We start from the raw sequence: 7119 nt of genomic DNA, 5'->3' as shown, positions 1-7119 counted from the left end.
TATGAGGGGTTCGGGGAAGGATCACTTGTGTGACTTTCCCTCTGGATGTGCGAAGGCCTGGCTGTGGCCACAATGCCTGGTTCTGGTCTCTGGTTCCTGCTGGACTTTCATGCATCCAAAACATGATTGTCAGTTATGAACATGATTAGATGGGAAGAAATGTAACTTTACTTTCTGTAGCATCCTCAGCTTTTCAAAGAGTTCCCTGATAAACCCTCGTAATTCAGATGATAGGAACCTTTAACTTGCCCCTTTAAGGCCCATCATCTTTGAGTAAATAAAGAACTGTGTTCAGAATTTAAAGTCAATGTCTGAATCCTTGTGGGGGTTCTTTGCCTCTTAAGCATCCTCTGTCTTTCCTCAGTCCAGTGATGAATATATGTACACAGAGGATGGAATGAGAGTCAGTGATGTGTTGGGCAAAGGATGTAGTAATAATGTTACCTCCTGATATACTTTAATCTGACAAGCTCCACTCAATGTAAACTAGTGGACTAGGAAATTTGAGTTAAAGCATTTGATTGTAATCAGTGAGTTTCTTCATGGTTTCTAATATCTGAACTGCCTGATTATGATTTGAGTGACTATCTTTTTAATCATGGATTCACTTTTGAAGTTGAAATTTCAGAAAATTTAGAAGACTCAGTGATCTTACCACCCTGGTGGAACCACTGATGGAAAAACTCTAAATGTTGCTTTTTTCCCTATACAACCGAATTAAGTTTTCTGAGGGTACATAACACTGTGTCCTGTTTTCTTTTATCATTGGCATGTTCAGAGACTACTTATATAATCTCTCTAACAAATTTTAGTAGTCCACCAAATAGACAGTTCTCTGCCATTTAAATTGGCTTGTTTTCTTCTCAAACATGGCAAATAACTTGACATGGTTAGCCCTTTCTCTGTTTGTACTTTTGTTTTTCAGGATAGATCCTGAGAAGTGGAACTCCTGAGTCATGGGGTGTAGGTACGCCCTATGACTTGATGTACGATACCACCTTCTAATACCAAAAGGCTCCTGACCTCCTCACATCCTAGCCAGCAGCGGGATATATTAAAGTGATGGGACTTTAATGGGTACAAAATGGTAACTTTAAATTGGAGCATCTATTGCTGAAGGTAAATGTACTACATTTTGGTTAGTTACATTTCTTCTGTCTGCTTTTATCCTTTAGCCATTTACAATTGGTTTTCTTCTGTTTCAGCCTTCCCCAAGTATGAAAAGTGAAAAGGCCCAGAGCTGCCTTCTAGAGAAAAGTATGTTCAGTCTTCAAAGTTTTAGAGTCTCTGACAATTTAATAATTACCCTTTAAATGACCTTGCTTATCACAAATGTACACAACTCTATTTGTATCTTAACTTTCTAACTTGAATAAATAAGCTTCAGGGCCTATAGCCCTTGCAGTGTTCCCCCGCTCCCCTCCCACTCTTTGGGCTTCTCTATCTTCTCTAGGACTTACACCTAATATCTTATTCTATTTTCATCACTTAGGAATAAGTGACTGTAACCCTTCTGGGGAAACTAAACTTTAATAGGAATAAAAATGTTAGCTATAGTTGTACACTTTGACCAAAGGGAGTGAGAATTTAGGGCTCTCTAAATAAATATGCAGCCAGGGCTATATGGCACAATTGTGCAAGTTAGACACCCAAGGGCCTTGACCATGAAGACAGTCTTCACTTTTTACAATAACTAACAATGATGCAGGACTTAATGTCCGCTGGGTTTTGTTCACCATGCTTTGTACATGCTAATTTGTTTTCACTACAATCCTATGAAGTAGGTACCACTATCCCTGTCTTACACATGAACAAACTGGCACAGAAAGGCTGAAAGGCTTAGGTCTTGCTCAAGGTCACACAGAAAGTGGCAATTACTTTGGTAACAGCTACCTGCTGGTGAAAATTCCAAATGCCTCATCTCTGGCAATACCTACAGTTGCCTTAAATTTAATGTGCCCTACAGCCTTACCTCTAAAGAGGGGTTTTTGGCTTTCTATCTTTTGGATTTGGGGCATTTGTTCATTGGGGGCAGTGAATAGAAACAGAAAAGAATGGAAGAAGGATCGGGGAGAGCCAACTTTCTTCATTAGAGAAGAAATGGTGCTATCCACGGAAGAAAGGAAGGGAGGAGGAAGGCTAGGGGCTCCTGATGGTATAAGACTAAGTTGGTTAAAGACTTGCAAAACTTCCCAAGGTGTTGAAAGTGGGAGTTCTTTTGATCATGGGACTGTGCATCACTGGGTCTCAGGGCAAGGACAAGGAGGCCCCTACTGACGTCATACGCCCTAAGTGGGATCTGTGGAATGAGACCAGTCTGCTGGTTCTAGGCTACTGAGGGGCACTGGGGAACTAAGAGAACCAGAGTCCTGGGAACAAAATGCTCTGGTCTTTTGTTCAGAGGCATTAGCCCTAAGGCTCAACACTGACTCCAAGAATAACAACTCTGGAATATAGTGAGTCCTGCTGGGCAAGTCATCACTGGAAAAGTTCTGAAATCTTCCTGTACCTTCCACCGGACTGGGAGGGAGGAACTAATAATGATGTAGCCTGGATCCCACTCCCAATGCCATGAGAGCCTTTTGTATCATCAAGGCTGAACACGGTTCTAGCTATAGCCCTTGACATTTAGAGCTTCCATGAAGGTGGGAATTGGAATCCGGAGGTCCTCACTCCCGCTCCCCTGTCCCTGAGTCTGTTGGTTATCCTCTGGTATGGCTGGAGTTATAGTTGCCCATTGTCTCACTTTAATCAGTAATTGGACCATAAGTACTTGGGGTACCACTTTATTTGCATGACAACCCTGGGGTGTAGGATAGGAGGAGGGCATGCATTGTTACCCCTTTCTCCTTATGCCATAAAGTCACGGGGACTGAGTCTGGAGCTCCAGGCTCTGGACTTTCTGTTCTTTCCACAGGCCTCACCACAGAGTTGGTTGAATGTTCATTTATCTGGAGGGTGGTGTCTCTAGGACATCTAGACATAGAATTAGCCACTGACTTGGTTTGAAAGCACTGTCTTGCCTCTTATTAGAGAAGTTGTAGCCTTACATCCTGCTGAAGAGTTCCCATATACTACCCCCCATTAACACTTCTAGCCTTCTTAATCTTAAATTGAGTTCCCTGAAATGCAGACTCTGAGACAGACCTTTAAGTAGTAGTTATTATGTGAAGCACCAACAGGGCAGAGGGAGGAAAAGCCCGTCAAAGATGTATACCTGAGCAGGCTACTGCTGTGGGCAACTCTGGGAGGCACTGTGGAACGTGCCCCAGCGTTGTCCCCCCAGCACTCAGGGATGAGGAAGCCAGGTGTATACTAAGCCTGACCATCATTGAACTTGGCCAGATCCCAGGGCATGTGGCTTCCTCTAGCACTTCCAGCCTGCCCTGGGGGAAGGCCAGCCAGAGTAGGGCCTTGTCACCCTCAGATCCTAGGCAAGATTGTCTACTACTGTGAAACAAATCACAATCTTAGCAACTTTAAACAACATATTTTTCTCAGTGTCTGTGGGTTAGGAGTCTGTTTGAGCAGTCTAGCTGTATCTTCTGTTTTGAGGTCTCTCACAAGGCAAAATTCAAGGTGTCAGTCATAGCTGGGGTCTTGTCTAAAAGCTTGACGGGAGTTGTAACTGGGAAACTCACTTCCTCTGGGACTCTTTGGCTGAGGGCCTCTGTTTGTAGCTGGCTGATGGCTGGAAATTGTCCTCTGTTCCTTGCCACATCGGCCTTTCCAATATGACCACTGGCCTAACCAAGGCATGCAAGCTGACAAGGCTCTAGAGTGTGACAGGATGATGAATTTTATGTAACCTACACAGAAGTGACATCCCATTCCCTCTGCTATGTTCTATGGGTTAGAAGCAAGTCACAGGTCCTGCAGGCATCTCGGGAGGGATTCTATAAGGATGTGAAGAGCAGGAGGTGGGGGCCACTGAGCCATCTTAGAAACCACCTAGCATGGGTGCTGCTGGGGTTTCCTGTACTTCCATCTACTCTCCATAAGTGACTCCTGGCTAGAAACAGTTGTCAAAAAGATTTGGAGGTTGAAAAACTTGCAAATCAATCAAATGTAACACTAAAATCCTGACCTGGCCTTTGGTGGCTAGTCAAATGTGACTTTTTGGGTTCTGATACTACTTTTCTGTGCTATGCTGTGCCTAGTTGAAGGCCAGGCCTCTCACACTTTCTGCTTTAGGAGCTCTGAATCTTCATGGTCTCACAGGTATACCCTGTGGAGCCAAACAGTGATGGTTCTCATTGAATTTCAAGGTGAGTTTGGAATTGGGTGGATGTGTCTGTGTGTCGGGGGGAGGGCATGGGACCTTCAAGGAAGATTTTCTGGTGTGAAAACTAATACAAAGAAGGAAGAAGTCTCATTTCTTGTCTCACAGATGAAAAATTCCTAAGGACATGGACTTGTGCCACTTTCTCAGCACCTGTAATCAGGTGGTGTCTGGGAGGAGCTGGACACTTTAAAACTTCGTGCCATTTCATATAACACTTCCCATCTGAACCACTTCTGCGTATATAACTCGCAGGTAGTAACTACACAATGTGCTGCTGCCACCACCATCCATTGCCAGAACTTCCCTCCCCCTAACCAGCAGCTGTGTGCTAGGGATTAGCAACCCATTCCCCACTCCCGCCTCTGGTAGCCTGCAATTGTTCCATGTGAATGTGTAGTCTAGTTATTTTGGGAGTGACTGTACAGTATGTCCTCTTGTGTCTGGCTTGTTTTACTCAACATGTCTTTGGTGTTCACCCATTTTGTGGTACGTATTAGCATTTGGATGGACTTTTTTTTTTTTAAGATTTTTCCCCACGCCCACCCTCACCCTGCTGTTTCTGTTTCCATTCGCTGTGTGATCTTGTGCATCTATTTCCTCTTTGCTCTCTTCTCATCTTTCTCTAGGATTCAGAAGGATTCGATCCTGGGGACCTCTGATGTGGAGAGAGGTTCCCTGTCAATTGTGCCACCTCAATTCCTGGTCTCTGCTGCGCTTTACTTTGACTCTCCCCTTTGTCTCTCTCTGGTTGTGTCGTCTTGCTGCGTGACCCAGTAGGGCAGGCACTCGGCTGGCTGCAGGCACGCTTTCTCTTTTCACCAGGAGGTCCCAGGGAGTGAACCTGGGTCCTCCTGTATGGTAGGCAGGGGTCTTATCACTTGAGCCACATCGGCATCCCTGGATGCAGGTTTTTTAATACCTAGTTCTGTTAGAGGACAGTCATTCCCTCCTCCACCACTGCTCCCCTTTTCCCCTCATTTTCCTTTATAGAAAAGTATGGTGTTGCCAGTGTGTTACACTGCTTTTGTTAAAAAATCACATTTAATAAAATCTTAGGGTAGCAGCCTTAAATCTGAAACACAGCAGCATGTAGAAATGAGATAACCTAGAGCAGCTTTGCTCTTGTCTCTGGGAGGCCATGCCATGGAATGCTCTGGAACCAGGGCCCCTGAGTGAATCCTGGCTGGGCCACCCAGTAGTGTGACCTTGGATGAGTTACCAAACCTCTGTCCACAGATTCTTCACCTGAAAAATGGGAATAAGAGTACCACCCTGAGAGCTCTTGTGTGGGTTAAATGAGTAGAAATGCAGGGAAAGCCTCAGAATAACGCCAGGAGCCACCAGCGGCTTGTGACTTGAGCCCTGCATGCACCAGGGAGGGCATCTGAAGGAGTGTGGCCATGCAGTCTTAGACCTGGTATTTCGGGACTAAATGAAAACTCCTCATTTAGGGGCTCATTTTGTGATTGGGCTTCGCTTACCTGTGCCTCCTGGGCCCTGCCTTCCCCCTGCTGTTGCTCGCTGGCACTAACTGTGCCACAGCCCCGTGAAGGGTCTCAGACACATCACCTCGCTGCTTTGCACAGACGGGAGCCTCGGAGGGGAGCCGAGTTTGACCTGACTCTTCTAGCAGATTTTGACAGGAGAATGGGCAAGGGCTAGTGGACTCGGTGCTTCTGGAGAAGGAATGGGAATGAGTGGGAAGCCCTGGGTCGGGGGAGAAGGTGCAGGAGTGGACGTGAGGACGCTAGAGCAGGAAGGAGCTTTCCCTGGCACTGGCCAGGGACCGCCTGCTGGTGGTTCTGGGGCCCTTGTGGTGGGTTCTCTTGGTCAGTGTGCAAAGGGGTCACATGGGCTGCTTGTTTCCAAACTTCAGTTCCTGGTCTCACCTCCAGAGACTGAGCTAGGGCAGGCCCCATGGTGGGGTCTGAGGGCTGTGGTGGCTCAGATCCTTGGGGAGCGACGATCTGGGGGCTGTGACGGGGGCTTGCCCTGCAGACACAGCCTTCCAGCCCCTTAGAGAAAATGCTGACTGATGGGAATATGAGGAGCTGGTAGAGGGCCTGGGGGCCTAACATCCAAGGTACCCATGATATCCTGCTCCTCGAGGGCACTCTTGAGAAACACTGCCAGCAAGTATTAGACCCCGAAGCTGCCTTTTTAGGTACAGTGTCATTTTCCGGTTGAAGATGAGACCCAGAGAGGTCCTGGCTTTATCAAGGTCACACAGCGAATTAATGGCAGGACTCAGACTGCAACCAGGTGTCCTGGCTCTACATCCAGTTTCCTCCTCACTACACACCTTTTCTCGAGGAGTGGGAGGTCACCGAGGATGAAGGGGTGAGGCGAGTTAGTAACTAGAATTTAGGGAGCTGGACAAGTCCCATAACCCCAGAGGGCTCAGCAAGACAAAGATTTTTGTCCTAGTTGAAAATGGAATCAGAATTAGTATAGGGGTAATCTTGGCTTTGAACTTAAACGGTCCAAAATTCCTATGAAAATCACTAACAGCTTTACTTCTCAAGGCAAGATGTACCTACTTCCTGGACAAAAACATTCTAAGTGAGGCTTCATTTCTCACCCCAGGGAGGATTCAGATTTCCCGCTGGTAAGTTACTGCTATTAGCTCTCGGCTGCTGTGAGGGGCTCCCTAGTGGGTGAAGGTGGGCATGAGAGCAGGGGAGCTGCCCGCGGGGGCCCGGGATTGCGGCAGCGCGGGGCGGGCACTGCAGCCCCCGCCCTCCTGGCGCCCGCCCCGCGGCCGCTAGAGGGGGCTGTGCGGGCGCCGGGGCGCGGGCTGCCGTCAGCGCGCACGGGGAGGAGCGCGTTTCCTC

Source organism: Dasypus novemcinctus, chromosome 17 (genome assembly GCF_030445035.2).
Source record: "Dasypus novemcinctus isolate mDasNov1 chromosome 17, mDasNov1.1.hap2, whole genome shotgun sequence".
Taxonomy (NCBI): domain Eukaryota; kingdom Metazoa; phylum Chordata; class Mammalia; order Cingulata; family Dasypodidae; genus Dasypus; species Dasypus novemcinctus.
Note: the sequence above shows the minus strand (reverse complement) of the source record.